The 24,534-nt window shown below is 45.7% G+C and overlaps 1 protein-coding gene across 1 annotated transcript in view; it reads left to right on the top strand.

Annotated features, from left to right (window-relative positions):
* LOC147901299 (uncharacterized) overlaps positions 1–24,534 on the top strand; it is a 221,363-nt gene that overhangs the window by 82,009 nt on the left and 114,820 nt on the right. The window lies entirely within an intron of this gene.

Raw genomic sequence — 24,534 nt, 5'->3', positions numbered from 1 at the left:
AGAAATCTATTCCACATTGGGCAAGGTTGACCATTCAAGATGCTAAGGATCAGCCTACTTTGGTGAAAACCAGGGCCAGCACTCAGAAAAATAGAAAAAAGGTCAATTTTGCTTTGATGACCTCAGTGATGGAAGCTGAAAATGAGCCTCAGAGCTTCAAGGATGCTCAGCATAATCCGGCATGGCAGAAAGCTATGGAAGCTGAGATTAAATCCATTGAGAAGAATGCCACATGGGACTTGGTTAGTGCACCCATTGGGAAAAATGTGGTTCGCACAAAATGGATTTATAAGGTGAAATACCATTCAGATGGCACAGTTGAGAAATACAAAGCCCGTTTGGTTGCCAAGGGGTATGCACAAGAGGAGGGGATAGATTATGAGGAGACATTTGCTCCAGTGGCCAAGATGACCACCATTCATTCCGTCATCTCTCTTGCTGCGTTTTATGGTTGGTCAGTGTACCAGATGGATGTCAAGACCGCTTTCCTCAATGGAGATCTTAAAGAGGAGGTCTATGTACATCATCCCCAAGGTTTTGAGGTGAAGGGACAAGAGCACAAGGTATGCAACCTCAGGAAGGCTCTATATGGGCTGAAGCAAGCATCTCGTGCATGGTATCAGAAGATACATCAGTTTTTTCTGTCCCAGGGCTTCGTAAACACTCATACAGAGCCAAATCTGTATGTTCTACAGCAAAAATAAGAATTGGTCATGTTGGTACTATATGTGGATGACATCATACTCACTGGCAGTGATTTGCAGCAAATTACAGCAGTGCAGTCCGCTTTATGTCACAACTTTGAGATGACAGATTTGGGCCTATTGCACTATTGTCTTGGCATTGAATTTTGGCAGACCCATGATGGGATTTCTATGTCATAGACCAAGTATTCGAAGGGGTTGTTGCAGAAATTTAAAATGGAGAACTGTAATCCTGTGGCTACTCCATTGGAAAAGGGACTCAAGCTAAGTAAGCATGATGCTGCTGAAAAGTTTGATGGCACTTTGTACAGGCAGTTGGTTGGCAGTTTGATATATTTATGCTCCACACGGCCTGATATTGCCTACACCACAGGGCTTTTGAGCCAGTTCATGCATTGTCCCACGATCACACATTGGAATGCAACAAAGAGGGTTCTCAGATATGTCCATGGCACTCTCTCTCTTGGCTTGCATTATGATTCAGATTGTGATCTAAAGCTGAGTGATTTCACCGACTCAGATTGGTCAGGGGACATTGACGACAGACGGTCCACTACTGGCTATTACTTCTCATTGGGTTCAGTCTGTATCTCATGGCTCAATAAGAAGCAATAGCGAGTCTCTCTTTCCTGAGTGAAGCAGAGTACAAAGCTGCAAATTCAGCGACTACGGAGTTAATGTGGTTACGGAAGCTTTTGCATATCTTGCATCATGCACAAGATGGCGAAGCAAACTCTATCTTCTGTGACAGCCAGAGTTGCATTGCCATAGCCAACAATCTTGTCTTTCATGCTCGCATGAAACACATTGAAAACCATTATCATTATGTACGGGATTGTATTTCTGATGGCTTCATTGATCTCATCTATTGTCCATCTGAGGACAATGTGGCAGATATCTTCACCAAAACCCTGTCAATAGATCTTTTCTTACGACATCGACATGGCTTGGGGATCAGAGACATTGTCACAATGTCAAAGGGGGTTGTGAAGTGATTCACAATGACATTATTTTCATGTACTCCCATAGGTTGCATATCCATCTGGATGAATTTGTGCAACCATGGTACTTTAGGTACTGCGGGGTACACCTGAGAGGTTTCCAGGGTACTTTTAGCCATATCTTTGAGGGGGCATTTGTAAGAGATTACAAAAATATGGTGTTGTAGGCATAAAGTCAACCCTATGGTTGACCAGTAGTACTTGGATACTATATATACCAAGTACTTGTATTGTTTCATTTGAACATTTCTATTGGAGCTTTCTTGTGTGTGCACTCTTGCTTACTTGTGTTCACAACCTGTCTCCACTTTGTTCCTACAGATGGCAGGCTAGAATGGCGACCAAATGGGCAGCACGAACAGCTTCAACAGGCGAATAGCTTTGAACAGTTGAAATAGCAGTCTAGGCAGCTAGTTGCCAACTCCAAAGTGTCTTCAATGGCACCTCCAATGTCGATGTAGATCAGCTGATGGAGAGGCTAAGGGTGAGGGAAGGGAGATCTATCTCGGAGGAGAGGGTAGCTTTCATTTTCGGGCCTCCCTCATCCTCTAGATTGAGCATGGAGAGTAGGGGAAGGGCTAGATACATAGCTCTAATACCACATGAAGGAACATAGTGGTAGGGAGAGAAGCAAGCTAACACTAGGAATGGAAAGGAAAGATAGCAAACATATAAAATGGAAAGGAAATGAAAGCAATGAAAAGTACTCTCGTGTAGACCAAAGTTGAGTGATTTGACAAGTGACAAGTACAATGCCTTTATAGGATAGACACATGCACACTAAGCACTAAAATTTTTTTTTTTTCGAGACTTCTACTAAGTATTAAAGAAAACCGTTAGAGCAAGCTCCATATGGGAATACGGGATATACCATGCAATGCATGAAAAGCTCAAGAGCCAAAAAGAAAGGATTGGGGCTGATAGTGCCATCTCAATCCGGTAGCAACCTCGGAGAAAAAGGGAGAACCCCTCCAAACTTGAAGAAATACAGTCCTCCTAGAAGAGGCTGCTCGTGAAGGGCCCTGCATGTTAGCCCATATGGCTATCAAAGTGTGAACCGTATCACTCCAAATACCCGTGAACACCTGTGATGGGTGTATCTGGGTACCATCCAAGGCCTCTGTGCATCTATCTCTCCAAATGTGCCAAGAGGAAATGCTAGCCAAAATCTCCCAAGAGGTGTCCACTGAAACATGTGAAGCTCTGAAAGGAATATGTGGTACCTCCTGAAGAGGGCAGGGCTCTATCACCTGTCGGCGGATCGAGAGTGCCCAAGAAGAAGGCTCACCCTCATAAAACACCTGGGGCCCAGTAAGGGATAACCATGCGACCGAGCCCCAAGTCATGAAGAAAGGGAAAGTATGAAAAATGCTGAGTATCCGAGCAACTCCTTCCCAAACAATCTCCTTCCCAAACAATCCTCACTTGATTACAGTCCCAAAGGCAATGTTGCACTGACTCCTCTGCAAAATGACGAGGGCAAGTGGGATCAGTCCCAAATCGTGATCTCCATAGGTTCACTGCAATCCCTCCATGAATAGAAAGCCAAAAGAAAAGAATGATCTTTCTATTTTCTGAGGGATTTCCAGAGCCTCCTCCAGAAATTCCTACGCAAATCTACGGTGATGAAGAAGCTATCCCAATGGGGGGCTCTGGAATGATTCGGACGATGGGCGGGCAGAACAGAGTTTTTTTCTAGGGGCCTAGAACTTATGAACTTATCCAGGTTTCCCAGCCCAGAAGGGACCCCGGATTTTGGCTCTGTGCCTCGTAGCCTCGATTAGCCACGCATCAGCGGATTCAGTGGAAGGAGCTTGCCCATCGTTGAGCACTCTCGTTCTTGTGGAGTGGCTTTCAGTGGGATGAGCAGATGGTTTTGGCTGATCTAGCGGGTTCGCGTCATAACCAATCGGGGAGGGAACCCAACCTCTACTGCTCAGCTGAAATCTCCTGGCATTACCAACCGTGAAACGAAAGAAGGGAATCCCCCTCTCTCGATGCCCATGATCTATCTACTCCCACTCTCCTGGGTCCCACTGCAAGCACCTGATAGGTGCACCTCCATATAACCACAACCTCCAGGATCCTAGGGCCAAGAGCAGAGGGTCAGGGTCCAAGTACCACTGCAAACCCGCTCCATGGTCCACAAAACCAGCAATCCTGACAGGCTGAAAGGCAACCTCTAGAAGAATATCATCCGTGGATCTAGAGAGTATATCTCCATCCCCAACGTCAAAGACCAGAGCATCTTCCCCGAGACCTCAAAGAGCGATCACCTGTAGAGAAACTGCTGTCCTCGAAAAAGCTCCCATCCAAGTGGTGGAAGTAATAGGCATCTCAACTGTCCATTCCATTGGGATGGCTGCATCTATCTGCTGGATCGTGCGTGCTACCCCTTTGAGGTGACTCACGGACTGTAGCCTCTGATCCTCTGGTAGCTTGATAAAAGCCTTCCAAGTGCCTATCGTGTAGGTGGGGCTGTCTGCCATCCAGACCACTGCATATACCAAAGGTCAGCCATGCTCATCAAGTATACTATCGTTCCAAATGATCGGCTGCCTATCGATCTCTTCAAGGGTAGAGGGCGGAACCCTTCGAAGAGTGTTCCTGAAGCTCCCCCAAGCTTTTAGGATGGCAGTCATGAGAGGAGAGGCAGGAGACCTGAGAGGGGCGGAAGTAAAAATCCAGCGAGGGCTGTCCACCCAATCATCTCCTAAGGTAGGTGTGCAAGCCTGAATGCGTCCAAAAAAGAAATCCTTCCAAGGTTCCTACCCAGGCATGAGTCCCCTCACCACCACCTTACAAAGCAATGCCATGCACTGCAAGTCCGAGTCAATGATATTAAGGCCCCCTTCCCATGTAGGGAGAATAATGGTCTCCCAGGCCACCCTAGCTGCAACATATGCCATGCCATCAAGTCCACTCCATAAAAAATTCCTGACTGATCTAATTAGCTGAGTGATGCAATCCCTAGACCGCCGGCACCAGCAAGAACACACAAACCAGGCGGTGGCCGAGAGAACCTGGTTCACTACCACAACTCCTAGAGGCAAGGTCGAGTTTGGCTGAGCTCCAAAAAAGGAGCTTTTTCCTTAAACTTTCTAGTACTGGGGCAAACTGCTGTGTTGGAGAGATGTCCAATGCTACCTGGCATCCCAAATATCTGACAGGAACACCCTCTGAATCCAAGAAAGGCCAATGTCAACTCCCCAGTCTGGAGTGTCCTCATCACTGATCCAAAAGGCAAAGGATTTATGCCAATTAATGTGTGCCCCTGCAATAGAGCAAAAAATATCCAAGGCTGTCCGGAAAGAATCAAGTGACTGCGAAGAGGCCTCGATAAAAATAGCAGTGTCATCAGCCAACTCATAGTCAAGAAGCTCCTGCTCCTGTCTCAAGGGCAATCTCAACCCATAAAGCTTAGCCTGAGATCTAAGGAAGATACTCATAGCTTCTACCACAAAGAGAAAGAGGAAGGGGGCTAAAGGGCATCCTTGACGAACTGATATGGAAATCTAAAACCTGTCACCCCTTACCCCTCCAATCAAAACCTGGCTGTGGGCTGATCTGTAAAGGGAGGCCACCCCTCTAATCCATGCATCTGACAATCCAAACCGTAGAAGAGTGCCCTCAAGAAAACCCAATCTACTCTGTCATAGGCTTTCTCAAAGTCCAGGAGTAGAACTGCCAGCCTCTGCCCACTCCCTCTGCCCACTCTGCATAGCCCACTCTGTGGCTTCCCAAAAGGAAAAAATATTATCACATATGCTCCTGCCAGGCACAAAGCCTGTCTGAGTATCATGGATGAGGTCTGGAAGAAGGGGCTGCAATCGGATGCTGATTGCCTTGGCCAGGATTTTGTACAAAGTGCCCAAAAGAGTGATGGGTCTCCAATGGGATACAAAATTCGTGTTGCCACCTTTCGGGATAAGGTGTATGAGTCCCTCGGTCAGTGAGTCAGGCATCTCACCCGAGTCCCAAATGCCCTGCAGGACTGAAGTAATATGATCACCTATCATATCCCAAAAGGCTGTAAAAAAAGGAGTAAGACCATCAAAACCAGGGCATTTGCCCTTATGAAGGGTGGAGAGAGCACTCTTGAACTCTGTGTTGGTAAAGCATGCATCAAGTGAGCATATCATCTCTGTTGTGACCAACACAGGTAAACTTTGCCAAACCTCATCTCTAGCCATATCTCTGGCCTGTGTGTCAGGATCTGCGGAAAGAAGGGAGGCATAGAAAGCTGTCGCTAAGTGCATGACGGTATCCGGATGAGATTGCAAAACGCCGTCAGAGTCAATAAGCTGCCTGACACTCTCTCTACTATGTCTGGGACCAAGTGTAGAGAAAAAGTGTTTATTGACTCTCCCTCCCATCTGTATCCAAAAGGACTCCCGTGCATGGAAGGCATACTTTGCTCTCTGATCAAGCAATGTCTGCAAGTGAGCCCTTGCCATAGTAAGGCGATCCTGTACCCAAGCATCAAATGGTCGTTTCTGCTCCTCCCTCTGCAAGGCTGCCAACTGCGGGCGGATACCAATCTCCCACCTGAGTATCTCACCTCACCGAGCACTAGCAACGGAGTGATAAAAGTCACTAATACTGGCAAGTGCTGTGGCCACATGTGAAGGACCGGCCACCCCTCCCTGCATGTGAGAAACCCAGATCTCCAAGACTACCTTTGTGAGGGTCTCATCCATGTATAAGGCATTAGGGATCCTGATATTGTGAGACCGTCCTCTCAGATGGGGCTCTAAGATGGACAAAACAACCGGAAAATGTTCGGAAGTGGAAACACCAGGTGCAATGTAAACTGTCCCCCCTCTTTCAAGAGCCCAGTGCCATGTGTTAGGGCCTAATGGGGTTAGCCCTAAGTGGGGATGCCAAGAGGTGAGTGCACATGGGGATACCAAGAGGCACATGTGTGGGGTGCCCCCAAATAAGTGTACTCTCTAACAAGGTCAATGGGCTGTCCGTCATAAGTGAAGCAAAACTCATCCGTGCTGTAGATACGATCAGAGGTGTTGAAAACCATAACCTTGGTCTTGCCAAGGTTTACGGTCAATCCCCTGTCCTGGCAAAACCTGTGGAGTGCCTCAATATGTGCCTGGAGGCCCTGAGCAGTAGAGGAAATGAGAACCACATCGTCCGCATACAGGAGGATAGGAATGGAGGATCCTGAGAGAGTAGAGCCCACACCGCCTGTCATCTGTACGAACATCTCTAGCTCATCAATATATAGTCCAAAGAGAGTAGGAGAGAGAGTGGGCAACCCTGCTTTATCCCAATTGTGCTGCATACCTCCTCTGAGAGCCCCTCACGTGTCCGAACCCGACCAGTGACCCTCTCATACAAAGCCATGATAGCCCACTGTGTTTCTCCACTGAAGCCCATCTCGCGAATCCTCTGAAACAATCTGAATCGCGGAACTTTATCAAATGCCTTCCTGAAGTCCACGAAGCAACAATAAAGACGTTGCCTTCGTGACTTCGCCTCCTCTACTAGTGCCCTGAGTGTGAGAATGTGGTCAAGCGTCGAATGATCCCTGCGAAATCCAGCCTGTCCTCTGGCAGGGAGGAGAAGCAAGGAGGGGAGGGAGCGGGCAGCAAGGAGGGGAGTAGGAAGGAGGGCAGCAGGAGCAGCGGGGAGCAGCAGCAGCTCCACTAAGTACCAATTGTATATGGGATATCTCCCAATATGACACGTGGCACTGTGAGAGATTGCGGAGAGAGAGAGAGAGCAAGAGAGTGAGAGCTGGAGAGCTGAAAGCTTGAGAGCTGAGTTGCAATAGAAGAGTGTAAAGAGTACAACTCAAAGAGTGAGAGATAAGGTTTTGTCCTAGTGACAAAACCTTAGTAGTCACTAACCATAGTTAGTGAACTAACTGTGGTTAGGGGAAAAAACCTCTTAAAGAGGGAAAAGTGCCCCTAACTAGCTTATTAAATTACATTGGTCACTGCTGAATTATATCTATAATTCTAACACCCCCCTGCAGTGCCAATGTCATGTACAAAACTTATCAATCACCAAACAGATATAAGTTCAGGGCACTGCAAAATGCCTCAAACTTTTCACATGTTAGTGCTTTGGTGAAAATATCTGCAACGTTGTCATGTGTGGACACAAAGATCATACTGATCTCTCCTGCATGCAACTTCTCTTTGACGTAGTGATAGTGAACCTCAATGTGCTTCGTGCGAGCATGAAACACTGGATTCTTTGCCACTGCAATGGCACTCTGACTATTGGTGAGAATTGGAGAAGGACCCTCCAAAGACAGATGAAGATCAGCAAATAGACGTTGCAGCCAGACACATTCAACTGTTGCTGTGAAAGCTGCCCTGTACTCAGCTTCACATGATGAGGTAGCCACTGTAGATTGTTTCTTGCTCAGCCAGGAAATGCAAGATTTACCCAAAAAGAAACAATTGCCACTAGTGGACTGCCTAGTGTCATAATTACCAGCCCAATCTGAACACTGTAGGCATGCATCTGCAAGTCACCCCCCCTGGGAAATAGCAAGCCAAAAGACTTCGTGCCCTGCAAATAACAAAAGATGCGCTTAACTACCTGCCAATGCATAGTTGTTGGGCTGTGCATGTACGTGCTCACCTGATATACTGCAAACTGAATATCAGGTCTAGTGTTGCAAAGATATATGAGGCATCCAACAGCCTGACTGTAAAGTGTGGCATCAACTAATTCTCCTGCATCATGCATTGTGAGTTTCAGCCCCGGCTCCATGGGAGTCGCTATGGGCTTACAATCATGCATGTTAAATCTGTCCAAGAGTTTCTGCACATACTTGGATTGAGACATAACAGTGCCACGTGTCTCACGAGAGAACTGGATCCCCAAATAAAAGTGAAGCAGCCCCAAATCTGACATGTCAAAGTTGGTCTGCAAATCAGCTTTGAAATCTGCAATTTTGTCTTCATTGGACCCTATGAGCAGTAAGTCATCAACATAAAGAAGGATGACTAAAATTTCCCCCCCATCCATCTTGATGTAGAGGGTGCTCTCAGTAGGACTATTGTGCAGCCCCTTGCTGGTCAAAAAGGCATGAATCTTGGCATACCATGCACGAGGGGCCTATTTCAGCCCATATAAAGCTTTGTTTAGCTTGCATACTTGAAGTGCATTTGCTGTAATTTCAAAGCCTAGAGGTTGTTTGACATACACCTCTTCCAGCAAGTCTCCATTTAAGAAGGCTGTTTTTATGTCCAACTGATGAACATTCCACTCAAAATGTGCAGCCATTGCAATAACTAATCGGATGGTGGTCATTCGGGATGTAGGAGTGAATGTCTCCTCATAATCTATGCCCTTTTTCTGAGCATAGCCTTTAGCAACCAGCCTTGCCTTGTATCTATCAATGGAGCCATCTGGCTTCCGTTTGACCTTGAAAACCCATTGTGTCCCAATTGCATGTTTACCTGGTGGCAAGTCTACAACATCCCAAGTCTGATTTTTTTCAATGGACTGCAACTCATCGTGCATGGCATTCATCCAATGCACATTGTCCTTTGCCTCTTCGAATGTGGCAGGCTCTTCCTCATCAAGAAGAGTACCTGCATATGCTGATTCCACTGAATTAGCACCTTCCATGTGCCTTGCTGCACTGCGAGTCCTGCCAGGTAACGGAGCATCAATTTTACTCTCCCTGAGAGTCTGTAACAGCCAGTTTGGGACTGTTTTTGCTGCATGTATGTCAGCAATTTCTTGCTGCACCACCTATTCCATTGCCTGTGGAGGTGGCAAGATACCTGTGGCTGAACTAAAGCATCGGGAGGTGGCTGTAAATTTTGATTTGCATCAAAAATATCAGCACGGAAACCCAAGGCAATGGGTAGTAACCCCTCAAAGACATCCTCTGAAGAAGAAGGCATTTGAAATTCAGCCTGAGTGTGAGCTAAATTTTCTGCAAATATCACATCTCTACTGACTATGATGTTGCGTGTAGCAGGATTGTAGAGACGGTACCCCTTGCTTTCTAAACTGTACCCAACAAATATGCACTTAATGGCTTTATCTGACAACTTGTGCCTAAATTCAACTGGCACATGAGCATAAGCAAGGCATCCAAAGACTCGGAAATGATCCACTGAAGGCTTTCTCCCGTTCCAGACCTCATAGTGAGTTTTTGTTTTTAAAGCCTTAGTGGGAGCCCGATTCAAAATGTAATTGGCACACATCAGACCCTTAAGCTAGAATTTGTGAGGCATGTGTTTGCTTTTCAGCATACATCTGTCCATCTCCATGAGAGTTCTATTTTTCCTCTCAGCTTTGCCATTTTGCTGAGGGGTCAGCCTGACTGTGAGCTGATGCACAATACCCTTGCCTTTCAAAAAAGCATCAAATTATGCAGACAAATATTCCCCACCTCTATCTGTGCGCAATGTCTGTATCTTGAGTCCGGTTTCATTTTCAACCATGGCTGAAAAGTGTTTAAACACCATGAACACTTCTGATTTGCACATCAGCCCAAAGACCCAAGTGAAATTGGAGTAATCATCAATAAAGGTAACAAAGTAGAGATGACCACCCAATGATGGAGTCCTCATGGGACCACAGACATCACTGTGTATAAGCTGCAATTTGCGGACAGCTTTAACTGAACCATCCTTTTTGAAGGGAAATCTATGCATCTTGCCTAAAATGCACCCTTCACAGGCATGTGGAGGAGGTATTTCAAGAGGTGGCAATGCATCAACCATGGAGTGCTTCTGAAGTGTCATCAAGCTGTTGTAATGCATGTGGCCATATCGGGCATGCCATAATTCTGCATTCTGCATGGCAGCAGTAGGGGTAGAAACTGCAAGAGCATGGGATGCTCTTTTCTTAAAAAGATCAAGCTGAAAAAGCCCACGCAGTAGAGTATCAGATAATCTTAAGGCATAATCATCTTCCCTGTCTCAGACATCACATTTGTCATCCTCAAAGATGACCTGAAATCCAGCTCTGTTAAGAGTGGACACTGAAAGAAGATTTTTGGTGATACCAGGCACATATAAGACATCTGAAAGTCTGAAAATTGAGCCATCAATGGCAGTAAGCTCAACATTTGCTGTGCCACGTACTGAATATGATGAGTTATTGGCACAAGTGACTTTCTTACCAACGGGAGGTGGATGCAAGGAAGTAAAAAGACACTTCCTAGAAGTGATGTGCTTGGATGCACCGCTGTCAAAATACCAAGTGTTCAGTGTTTTATTGACACTGAAAGCAGATGCATCCATAGAAGAGTCATAACTGCAAGTCGAAAATGCATATGTATCATCATTACAAGTGGCTGTACTATCCCGAGCATCTGGAGCAGCCAGCCTAGAATCTGAAATGCAAGATAAAAAGGCATAATCCTGTCCAACAAAGTTGGCTGCAGCATCCCCACTGTCAGATGCATGAGGAGCTGAATCTGAAACAGCCATACCGGAGCTGTTTTTCTTCTCTTTTGCAAGCCTTTTCGTGCATTCTGCAATGTGATGACCTGGCTTTTTGCAGTAGTGACAAAAACCCTTCTTCTTGGGCTTACTTGCATCATTTTTAGCCTTTTGTGAAGGCTGTCCTGACCCACTGGAAGGCTGATTTACTGATGTCTTTGCCTGTCCCTTTGTTTTTTATTTAAACTTTGAGAGCATAGCTTGTTCACCTGCACGTGAAGCCAAGTTTTTCCTGGTCTGCTCTTCCTGAAGCAAAAGTCCTATCAACTCATGAAAAGTGAGAGGATTTGCACCCCCCCTCAATGATAAGTTCAGCGAGGTATGAAAGCTGAGATAAGACTCGGGAAGAGAATTCAGAGTGGTAGTAATCATCTCTGAATCAGGAATAATCTCATCTATGTTTAATAATTGCTCTCTGAGATCCTGTAGCTTTGTGAGGTGGACTGACATGGGGTCACCCTCTTCCATATGTGTATTACTTAACTCTCTTTTCAAGAAGGATACCCTTGCATCATTCCGGGCTGCATACATGCTTTCTAAAATATCCCACGCTGCCTTCGAGGTCTTACACGACCGGATATGCGGAATGATAAATCTTTTCACTGAAAGAGAGATGCATGACAAAGCTAAGGCATCTCGTGAATCCCATCTCTTCTGCTCTGGAGTAGTGGCTATAGTTGCACCAACAACTTGTTCTGCAGCTGCACCCTGTGCATGACCTCTTCCACCTTCTTGCTGAGGAGGGGTATTAGGTGCCATACCTGCTGGTCGGATCTCACCCCCATTCACATGATCCCATAAATTGCGAGAAATCAGAATATTGCGTACCATAAAACTCCAGAGGGAGTAGTTGGTACCATCCAACTTGTCTTCCTGTGAAAGACCACCGAACTGGAAGTCATTCTGATTTTGCTGGGCCATATCTGAGAAAGAGATTTAAGCAGATACAAAACTGAAATCCCTTATTGGGAATGAAATGCACAACTCCCAAGAAACACAGCCAAGCACTGGCTGTAAATGCAACTCAAATTTCTGTACTTGCACTGTCAGAAATCTGTCCAAGCATCAAAAACTCTCCAAGATCTGCCAAAAGTGTTGCAAAACACTTCAAGAAAGGCAGTATGAACTGAAATCTCCAGAAATTGCTCTCCCAACACAAAAGCCCCAAAATAGGCCTGAAATTGCAACCAGAAAGGGGCAAATTGATCAAAAGCCCCAAATGTTGCAAGAATTACCCTCTGTCTGCAAAAGCCCCAAATTTTACTGCGAAATTGCAGTGTAATTACAAAATCCCCAAATTTCTTCAAGAAATTGTACCTGCAAAACTGAAAGCCCCAAATTTCGAGCTTGAAATTGCAACCAGAAAGGGACAGAAGTACACAAAGCCCCAAATTTTGCAATTTCAGTAGAAAGCCCCAAATTTTTGGCTAAACCTCTGAATCTGCCTGCAATGTCTGCTTCACAAGCAACAATGAACCCGAAAATACCCAAATGACTGCAAAGATCTGCAAATGCCTGCATCAAACAGGATGCCCCAAATTATTCCAAAAAACTGAGCCAAACAATGGCTGTCTGCAAGATGTGCCTGCCTAAGATCACTTGCAAACTGTACGGACAGATAGTACAGAACTGTCAGTCTTTCTGTACGGCAGTTTGTACGGAAATATACGGAAGATTGTGAACAACCGTGCGTACTGTACGGCAACCAGCATCCAGCGATGTACGGAGGACTGCAAATGTACGGCACCACACGTGCGGTACGAAAACGCAGATCCAGTACGGAAGAGGTACGTGCTGGTATGGACGACGTATACGCAAGGGCTGTACGAAATGTACGACGAACGTACGGACGTCGATACGAAAGGTGCGACCGGTACGGAATGCGCAAGTACGGTGGATACGGCTAAGTATGGGCAGGTACATGCGAGTGGCGCAGGGTACGGATTCCGTACGGACTGTACGGACAGTCGTTTGACTGCTTCGAGCAGGTACGGGTCAAACTTCGAGCTGCTACGAACGGCAGGATGAAGCAGCAAGTGCACGAACTGTGCGGGCACAAGGAGCTTGGGCTGGAGGCAAGAGCTCAACGAGGAAGGAGTAGGGAGCAGAATCAACCTGCTCTGATACCAAATGTGAGAGATTGCGGAGAGAGAGAGAGAGCAAGAGAGTGAGAGCTGGAGAGCTGAAAGCTTGAGAGCTGAGTTGCAATAGAAGAGTGTAAAGAGTACAACTCAAAGAGTGAGAGATAAGGTTTTGTCCTAGTGACAAAACCTTAGTAGTCACTAACCATAGTTAGTGAACTAACTGCGGTTAGGGGGAAAAACCTCTTAAAGAGGGAAAAGTGCCCCTAACTAGCTTATTAAATTACATTGGTCACTGCTGAATTATATCTATAATTCTAACAGGCACTCCTAGACACCTAGTACTATAAAAATCACACTAGGACTCACTAGAATACACCAAAACTGACTCAACTTGACTCCATTCCCTAACACTCATTGGTTCAGCCACAAATAAATACAAGAAAGGGGCAAGAGGGGATTCTTGCTGGATTGATCTAGAAATTTGAAACCTCTCTCCCTTGTTTCCTTTGATAAGCACCTGGTTGTGTGTTGATCTGTGGTTAATATGACTCTCTCTCTCTCTCTCTCTCTCTCTCTCTCTCTCTGTGTGCCCAGTTTACTATGAGATCCAAGGACGGTGCCATTGTCTCTTTCAGGAGGGGCATGGTTTTTGGTCTCTCTCCTGGCTGATTCACTTCCATGACTAGGGTTGTATTGGACTCTACCTGATGGAGATGTGATGACACAGCGAGACGCTATTGCTTCAAATCAAATAGCAGGCTGAGACAACACCATGGGAGACAGAGATGGATCGAGCTCAGTAGCACGTCACAGATTTCTACGCATTTGAATCTACCCCCCAGGACATAGCAGAGTAGAGAAGGAGGAGATAGACGATATGAGGGAAGCATGGGTCAGTGGGATGAGACGATGAGGGGAGATGCAACCAGATGTGCAAGGATCACACATGACATAAAGATGGACTAGAGCACGCATGATGGAGGTTCAAACCATCATAGCCCTACTCAGAGGGGTCACCCGAGCAGAGGTTTCACTCTCGATATGGCATGTCATATACAGAGATCACGGAGACACAGATACAGATCATTTTCACAACTCATAGGATAGCTACCATGGCACCTGGTCATGTGTTTTGACTTTGAGATTGAGTACTAGTTTTGAGTTTTTGAGTTTTTAGTTTAGTCTAGCAAAGTACTCAGCAAAGAGCCTTAGCGAGCCCTTTGATTCAGCCCCATAATGGCATGTATGAGCTACTTTTATTTTGTACTAGATCTCATAGGCTCGTGAGGCCTCCCGTAGTAGGCAATACATCTTTCTTTCTTTATTTCTATTTTGGAAGTTCTCCTTGTTGGTGGGGACTTCAACGCAAGGATGGACACATGTCAGATATCGCATCTAGCCTTTCTTGATGACTCTATCTTATTACAAGATGTTAACCTAGACGAGGTTGGGATGTCCCGAGTCTTGACAAACAGATGAGCCCCAATATCTTCTTATTTTGGGAGGCTTCACATTGGGCTATGCAGCAGCTTGCCATTCTATCTTGGATTTATAGAAAGCTTATGATAGAGTAGATTGCGGTTTATTGGAGGGTAACTCTATGATTTGGATTTTCACATGCTTTGATTAGAGGGGTTCCCTCTTTGTCGCACGAGACCTCACGGGTCTATGGGACAAAGTACAAAATGTCAAAAAGACTTACAACATTTGGATAAGCCAGAGGGTCGAGGAGTGCACATGGCATCTCAGCTCAATTATTATATCACACCAATACATACTAAGACTATAAAACTAACAGAAGTGGCCTTAATAACATCAGTTTAAGATTGAGAGTCCTTAGGTTTACATTTGAAATCTCTAATTAGTGTCGTTCCATCTCGATACAACATATATCTAAGATAGATGTCCTACAAAAGCATTGGTCAATATTAGTCCATTTTCAGGTACTCTATGGGTACAAACCCAAGGCTAGTCATGTCAGCATTAGTGGCATATGATTGCACATGTCAAAGCTTAAACAAAAGGGAATCAAATGTATTTTTGTTGGTTTTATAGTATTGAGAGCAATGGTTCTAGACTCTGGAACTCTAGCACTAGAAAAACTCACAATTAGCAGAGATCTTGCATTTAATGAGAATGAGAGCATGATGCATGAGATTGTTGGAATCTTGCCTAAAGATGGTGCCCCTTTGAATGTGATTAATTATGCATCGATGATCACTATTATGGACGCTGAAATTGATCCTCTGACATTTAAGGATGCATAGGGACATTCATTATGGCCGAAAGCCATGGAATATGCATAGTATCACAAGATACATCAGTTTTTTTGCATCCAATGATTTTCTTAACACTCACATTGAGCCAAACCTTTATGTTTTCCAAGCAAAACCATCCTAGCTCTCTACGTGGATGATATCATAATCACTAGTAATATTGATTAGAAAATCGCTAAAGTGCCATCTATGTTGTCAAGCACGTTTGATATGATAGATTTGAAATTGTTGCACTATTTTTTGGGCATTGAGTTTTGCGAAACCAAGGAAGGTATATGCATGTCACGGACAAAATATGCCAACAGTTTATTGCAGAAATTCAAGATGGGAAATAGCTACTCCACTTGAGACAGGCCTCAAGCTCAATAAGCATGGCGCAACTGCAAATTTTGATGGTACTCTTTATAGACAGCTGGTAGGCAGTCTCATTTTTTGTGCTCTATGAGGCCCAACATTGCCTATGCTACAGGTAGCTAAGTCAATTTATGCATTGTTGTCCCATAGTCGTAACCTAGAATGAAGACATGTGGCATACTAGATCCATCTAGGGAATTGGGGCTCGGCGGAACTTCGCAAGCAGGAGCTTTCACGTAATTTTGGTATTCTGAGGCAGACGGAAGTTCAACTGAAGTATGGGACCAAAGGGTTACCCAGTTCGAACTTCGAATTCAGGACTATATTGAGAAGCTTGATTTTGAAATGACAAAGCTTGCTCATGCAGACATAGCCCTGGGTAAGGCTTGGCATTCTAGGAAGAATCCAGCCATAGATTGGAAAAAGCAAATTTATCAATTCAAGATGAATGATGTGCTGTATGTCTTACAAGGTGAAAAAGATTTACTCAAGGACCGTTGGTTTCCGTAATGGAAGTTTGAAAAGCTCAAGAAGAGTTTCTGTTTCTTTGTACAGCATTGGTAGAGCCGATTAATGGTCCTTCGGCTAGCACTGATGTTACCCAAAATGGAGAGATGGCCAAGTTGGCTGATCAAATAGCAGAGGAGTTCTCTAATTGTTTTAGGGATGAGTTACCTTATGGGTTACCTCCAAAGCAGAATGCTCAGCATAAGATTGAACTAATCCTGAGGGCAGAACCTATAAATAGACCTCCCTATAGGTTAAGTTTTACCGAAGAAGGGGAGGTACGAAGACAACTGAAAGAATACCTCAAGCTAGGGCAGATTCGACCCAGTTTCTCACCTTTTGCTTCGCCAATGATATTAAAAAAAAAGAAAGATGATACTTTTCGCCTCTGTATAGATTACAGAGCATTGAATAATATCACTATTAAGCACAGGTATCTTGTTAAGTGGAAAGATAGATCTAAAGAAAGTTCAACATGGGAAAAGGTAAGTAGTCTCCAGAGGAGGTTTCCCAATTTTGTTTCAGGTGGATGGTATTTGCCATTCGCACAGCTTTGCCTTTCTTGTCTTGTGCTGGGGTAGCATCTTCTCTTTGGGAAGTGCTAGGTTCCATATTGGAATTTTGCTTTGGTTGCTTGGGACAATCGAACCATCTATGGTCGCTTGTACAGATGGTACAAAGTCCTTTTGTGCTGGAGTTGTTCTTCTTGTCAGTGGCCGCACCTTTATGTTGGGGATGTCGGTAATGACTTTGTGAAGAAGAAGAGGCGCGATCCTTGGAGGAGTGCTTCTGTTGAAATCCAGCATATGATTTCTGAGGCTTCTGGGGATCTTGAGACTGTTGCTGACCTTGATTACCGGAGTTTTTTCGAAACCTGGTGTTATCTTGAGGGCGATCACCTTTGGCCATAGTAGAGTTCTGTGTGCGATTAGCACTTTGCTTCCCTGTGTTTTGGAAATCTGTAATGCGCTCTGCGTAAGCAATAGCGCCATCTGTGGTGGTGATGTTTGCTTTAAGGACATCAATGCGTAACGAGGGATTTAGGCCTGAGATGAAAGCATGAAAGCGATCATTCTCAGTTAAACCATCAATCTCCAGCACCAATGTGGTGAACTGAGAGATGTAGGAAGACAGGGAACCCGTTTGCTCCAACTGTCGGAGTTTTGAACGTGCTTGGAAGTCCGCATTGGCAGGTATAAACTGCTTACGGAGCACGTGTTCAAAACGTTCCCATGTTAACACACTTTTGCCGTCCTTTAAGCGTCTTTGCCACCTTAGAAAAGTTGTATATTTCAGGAGGGAGTCTGCCAAGGCGATCTTTTTGCCTTCAGTGAGGTCAACAGTATCAAAGTCATGCACCAACTTTATTTGAAACGCTGGGATTTTGTAAAAGCATAGGCTCTCAAGCTCTCAAGCTGATTGGAGTTCAACGATGGCTCGAATCGATGATTTTCTAGATGCATTACATGGGGCCGTAATTTTCAGTAAGATAGATCTCAAGTGTGGCTACCATCACATCCGTATTAGAGCCGAGAAACTCGAAAAAGAAAAGAAACACTGGTCCTCTTACCCGGACACCGCGAACTTGGTTTGCTTTCTTGAGCTCCTTACCATGAACTAGGCTCTGATACCATGTGAAGATAGTAGGAGAGAAGTAAGGAGTCTCACTTGCAGCTCTCTCACATACACAATGGGGGAATATACACAAAGGTGGAGGCTGAAAACAGTTTTCCTCTTCTTAGTTGTGAAAGCCAAAAGAACTCTAGTACAAAGAAATAGAAGAACCCTATATGTGGGTCTCAAACCAAACTCAACTAACTAAGGTAGCATACTAACTGAGCCACAAACTAGAGTACATAAGGATAGCTGTCATCCAACTATTATTCATGGGTGATGTACCAACCACATTTGCAGCTAACAAGTCGGTGACATAAATGCACAACGGTCACCCTGGCATATCACGAGTGGAGCTCGATATCTCAACATTCATGTCTCAATTCCCCTGTACTCCTTGCTTCCCTCCCTTATCCTCTACCTCATAAACCTCCTCCCCTCCCCACATGTGTAGCTCTATCTCCCCTCCCCCCTCTCCCCTCTCTTTGATCTCTGACAAGCCCCCCCATTAATCTCCCATGTCCCCTTTCACCCCCTCCCCGCTCAATATCTCCCCCCCTCCCCAATGCCTCTTGAGTGCTATGCTGGCAAACGGCCGCCCTTCCTCCCACCCCCAACCCCCTCACTCCCCTTAAAAAAACATTCTAAGGGACCTTGGATTGGCCTATTCAAATGCACCAAAATTAACTCACTGAGTTTTGATTCCCAATTTGCGTTTCCGCAAGTGTTTTAGGAACTCTATTAGTCCAAATTCAGCTGACATTCCCCAATCCTATCTTCTAGACATAGATCTTGAAGATGCTCTACTAGTCTGATTGACCACTTTCTAATGTTCTGCAGCACAATAATGATCTTGGAATTTTTTCCGACCTAATCCATTAACCATTGTGTCTTATTGTCCTATCCTTGCGAAACAATAGTTGCTGAGCGCCCACCCTTTTTCATTCTTCTTTATCCTCAGTTACGAAAATCTCCATGATATCATGTGTCCTCAACTTCATTTATCCATTTTTGCAAGATGGAGAGTCCATATAAGACACATGTCCAATGGGTGCCTAAAGTTAAATTGACCTTCTAGACAAGATACCCAATCTCTCGAGTCTAAAGCCCATGCTAGCCCATGTTGGGCTTTGCAATGTTTTTGTAGCTTGGGGCTGCCCTTGGCCACTTTTGGTAGTCACTCTAGGCCATCTATGTCCCAAACATGCCACATGATCATTGAAAGTGGTATTGGCCTAATCTTTTTTTTTTCCCAAGAAAATCACTTCATTAAGTATGAATGAAAACCGCGAGAGCAAGCTCAAATGTGGGAGTACATCATGCAATGCATGAGGAAAAACAGCTCAAAGTGAGCTAATAAAGAACCAAGGTGGAGGCTGAAAATGCCATCTCAACCCTGAAGGAAACTCAGAGAAGAAAGGAGATCCCCTCCAAACTCTGAAAAAAGTAACTCTCCTGGCAATGGCTGCTTTGGAGGATCCGCGCATGCTCGCCCAAATGGCCATCAGAGTGTGTATTGTGTCAGTCCAATACTGGCCATAGTCTGGGAAGGTTGAACCTGGATACCCTCCACCGCCTTTGTACACCTGGCTCGAGGAGCTCTGAAAGAAGTGAGGGGAACATCCTAGAGGGAACAAGACTCCACTGAATGTTGCCAAACAATGAAAGCTGAATCTGGATCATGTTCCTCGAAAAACACTTGTGGGCCAGTAAGAGATAACCAAGCCACTGAACCCCAGGTCATATAGAAAGGTGCTGTATGAAAGATGCTGAAAATCCTAGCAATACCTTTCCAGATTGTCCTCATGTGTCTGCACTCCCAAAGGCAATGTTGTACTGACTCAACTGCCATGTGACAACGAGGACAAGTAGGGTCAGCCCCGAACCTAGATCTCCACAAGTTCACTGCAATCCCTCCATGAATAGAAAGCCAAAAGAAAAGAGTGATCTTTCTATTCCTGAGGGATTTCCAGAGCCTATGCCAAAAGTTATTCCACATAGCTACGGAAATCTGAAAACTATCCCAATGTGGCGCTCTGGAGGGCCTCCAACCTCTACTGCTGAGCTGAAATCTCCGGGCATTTCTAACTGTATAGCAAAAGAAGGGAAAGCTCTTCTCTCGGTGCCCCTCATCAATCCATTCCCACTCCCATAGCTCTAATGTAGTAGCTCATAGCCTCAGCCACAAAAAGGAATAAAAAGGGGGCTAGGGGGCAACCTTGACGGACTGATCTGGTAATCTCAAACCTGTCTCCCCTGACTCCACCAATAAGAACCTGACTATGGGCTGATCGGTAGAGGGCTGACACCCCTCTGATCCATGCATCTGAGAAGCGAAAGCAAGTAAGTGTGCCCTCCAAAAAGCTCCAGTCTACCCTATCATAAGCTTTCTCAAAGTCCAAGAGTAGAATGGCCAGTCTGTGGCCATTATGCATGGCCCACTCCGAAGCCTCCCAAAATGAGAAGATGTTATAAAAGATGCTCCTGCCATGCACAAAACCCGTCTGTGTATCATGGATAAGATATTGTAGAAAGGGCTGCAGACGAAGGCTGATAGCTTTAGCTAGGATTTTGTACAAGGTACCCAGCAAGGTAATCGGTCTCCACTAAGACACTAAATTCCTGCAACCTCCTTTCGAAATCAAATGAATGAGACCCTCCATAAGTGAGTTTGGCATCTCACCCGAGTCCCATACACCCTGCAGGACTGAGGTAATATGATTCCCAATCTGATCCCAAAAAGTAATAAAAAATAAGGGGGTAAGTCCATCTGAACCAGGACACTTTCCCTTGTGAAGGGCAAAGAGAGCAATCATGAACTCTACATTGGTGAAGGGTACATCAAGTGAAACAGTCATATCCCCTATCACAAACCTAGGTGTCGCCAAATAACCACTCTAGCATCATCTGTGGCCTGAGTGTCTAGATTTGCTGTAAGAAGGGAGGCATAGAAATCGGTGGCAACCTACAAGATGGCCTCTGGATGTGTCTAAAGAACGCCGCCTGAGTCAACAAGTTGTGAGACGCTTTCCCTACTATGTCTAAGGCCGAGTAGAGAAGGACTGCTTGTTGACCCTACCTCCCTTTTGTGTCTAAAATGACTCTCTGCCGTGAAAGGCATACTCTGCTCATATTACGCTATCCTAGATTGCCGGCTCAATAATTATAGTTCCCAAATTATCTTTCTGTGTGATGCTGGCCCAGATACGATTGTTGGTACCCCGTTGTATTTTCATAGCCACGGTGGATGTGGCGAACGTCGTAGGCTTTTCCTTGTAGTACATGGCTGCAGACTTTTCCCTTAGGGATGTTTGTGTGTCTGTTGTAGATTTTGTATGTTTAGTTATGACTTTATTTGCGGTTGTGTATTTGGATATATCAATCAGTTGTTTGATGTAGCTATTGCATGTTCAGACATGTGATTGCACTTTTGGATGTGATATTTTTGAAGTACTCTGTCATAGAGAAATTTTTTTTGGACGTGGCAGATGTGGAGTACATGGTCGGCGCAGGCTTTTTCCCTATAGTACATGGCCGCAGACTTTTCCCTTTAGGAAGCAAGGTGGTCCTGGATCCAAGCATCTGTAGGCCTCTTCTGCTCCTCCCTCTGGAGGGCAGCCAACTGCTGGCGAATGCCTATCTCACGCCTGAAGATCTCACCTCTTATGATACGAGCAACTGAAAGATAAAAGCCGCTGATATCAGAGAGGGTTGCGGCTAAGTCTGAAGGAGAAAGCTGCCCATCCTACAAATGAGATCCCAGGTCCTCAACACTGTCTCTGTAAGGCCCTCCTCTGCATAGAAAGAATCTGGAATCTTGACACTGGCAAAGCGGCGCCTCACATGGGGATCTGAGACCATCAAAACCACTGCAAAATGATCCGAAGTGGACACCCCAGCTGCAATGTAAACAATACCACCTTTGTCAAGAGCCCAATCATCCACATAAAATCTGTCAATCCGTGCATGTATAGGCATCTGCAATCTCCTGTTTGACCAAGAAAACAGGAGAGAATGTGGCTAAGTGTGAAAAGCATCATCATGCCAAGTGGCAGTGAGGCACACCCCCGAGGCCCTGAACGTTTCAACTGACAATTCTCATCTACGAGAGGAGGAGGCTAGATGGAAGATCCTACCCGACCTGGTAGCGGAGAAAGCCCTCTCCTGCAAAAAATTCCTTTTATCAAGAGGAGGGAAGTCAACTGGGGAAAGCACACCCCCCTTGCTGAGGGGGAAACTCTGTCCTGGAAGATATGCTCCCCAAGCGTGGAGGGTACAAACTCCTCTGCCTCAAACTCAGCCAATTCTGCCAGAACTGAAAATGAATTCCTACGAAGTACCTTTGGCTCAGGAGTGTGAAGAGGAGAGTTTGAGATGAGGGCGAAGGCAGAAGGAAGGGATGAAGGGTGAAGAAGGGTGAGGGTCAGGATGAAGGGAGGAAGCAGGGTGAGGATGAGGATGAAGGGAGAGGGGATGAAGGAGGAGGGAAGGGGAGAGGTAGGCTGAAAGGGAGGGAGAGGAAGTGAGGGAGGCGGGGGGAGGGGGCGGGGGGGGGCAGGCGGGGGGCGAGGGGAGGAGGCGGGGGTAGGGGCTGAGGAGGCGAGGGAGGGGGGTGGGGGTAGAGAGCGGGGGAAGGGGGCTATGGAGCAGGGGTAGAGGGCGGGGGAGAGGGGCTGAGAAGCGGGGGTTGGGGGCAGGGGAGAGGGGGCTGAGCAGTGAGGTAGGGGGCAGGGGTAGAGGGTGAGGGAAGGGGGCTGAGAAGGCGGGGGTAGGGAGGCAAGGAGGGGCTGAGGGAGGAGGGAGAGGTAAGGCAGGGAGGGGGCTGAGAGGAGGGAGGAGAGAGGGGCGGGGAGGGAGGAAGGAGGAGGCTGAGAGGGGGCAGCAAGGGAGTCGGGGAGCAGCAGCAGCTCTCTTGTCAATTGTAGTATCGTATTATCATTTCCCAAAAATCGATCGATTGATTTTTACATGTATTAGCCCAATCTTGCCACATGGTCTCTATGGATTAGTCATTGGCTCATTGCATCATATGAGATGTCATGGATTTAAACTTATAGTGCAAGGTCTTGCTTTGCAAGATTGTGGTAAGGGGACTTATGTTTGGGCAAGAGCCATGGAAAGATTTCTTTACTTGTTGCATATAGTCTTGTACTCTTTCTTTGGGTGGAGACTTGGCAGAGAGTACCAAGTGGACCGAGTGGATCTTTGCTTCAGCCCATCTCAGATCTCCCTCCTCTCCTCTTATGGCTTCTATCAGGAAAGCTTAGGCCATCTTCAAGCGTACTCTTATGACAATTGCTCCCTCCTCTTTGGAAGAGATTGAACAACAACCCATCATGTGGAATGATAGCATACTTGATGAGCATGGCATACCACTTGACACTTTTCCTTGTATGCAATGGTCTAGAAGGGAGAGAGGCCCTACCTCGTCTATGGGATCTGAGAAAGCTTTCATGAAACTTCCAAAGGATCGCAAGTTACAACTCAGAGGAAGTGCAAGGAGAATTTAGCAAATTGATGCAACCATACCCATTGATTGGGTTGACACAGAGGACAGGCCTATGTATTGCTCTACTTGGATGGGGGCTTTCATGGGGACAAGTATTTCTATTCTAGTCATAGCACTAGGACAGGCAAATGAGGATGCTTTTGTCTTCGATGTTCAGATAGGGGGTAGGCTGTCTGGATCTCACATGATATTCTGTTGGGAGTTCCTTTTCAGCCTGTCAAGATCTTAGGTTATGTGGAGCATGGCTCGGATTCATTATGGCACCTAGATCCGTACCCGCTTCTTCTCTCTTTGGGCTCGTAGAGGATCCCCCATAAAGCTCTTGCAATGGGATCCCCTGGATTGATGCATTGCACTGAGATTTCCCTTCTTTAATTATGAAATTAGTCATGCTAGGAGATTTCAGCTCAGTTGTAGAGGCTAGGGGGCCTCTAGATCTCTTCATTGGGAGAATTTTCAGATCTCAGCTGATGTGCAGAAAGTTTATTGGAGGAGGCAGAGGCCCTGTAAATCCCTTAGGCATCTCCTCATTTGGCTTTCTATTCTTGGAGAGATTGCAATTTTGAACTTGTGAAGGTCAAGGTTTCGGGGCAGAATTGACTTGCCCTCATTGCCATTCTGTTGTGGATTCTATTTAGCATTGCCTTTGGGATTGCAAACAAGCGAGGATTATATGGAAGGGGACTGCCAGAATTTTGAGTATGTTTTCTCCTTTATCTTTCTTCATGACATGGGGCTTGATGGCCTGGCTCTCTTTTTTGGGGCCACAGGTCTTTTATGAGAGGCATGACTCTTCTTGGGATCTCTCTATATGACGACACTTAGTTGAGTTGTGCTCTCTGGAGGATGCTCACTTTTCACCTTGAGGCCCATGCATGCTTATGTGGATTCTTCTTAGGAGATACTAGGGTATTTCAGCATGGCATATACGGAAAGCTAGATACACAGAGGCCTTGGATGGATCCCAGATCCACCCTTCTCACATTACAAAAAATGAAGCTGAGCTTGAGAACCAATTGAAAGCCCATGCTGGAGCTTTACTAGA

The sequence above is a fragment of the Dipteris shenzhenensis genome, chromosome 6 (genome assembly GCF_047967505.1).
Source record: "Dipteris shenzhenensis isolate YYH24624 ecotype China chromosome 6, Dip_SZ_1.0, whole genome shotgun sequence".
Classification (NCBI taxonomy): domain Eukaryota; kingdom Viridiplantae; phylum Streptophyta; class Polypodiopsida; order Gleicheniales; family Dipteridaceae; genus Dipteris; species Dipteris shenzhenensis.
The sequence above is the reverse complement of the archived record's forward strand: the minus strand, read 5'-3'. Positions and strand labels throughout refer to the sequence as shown.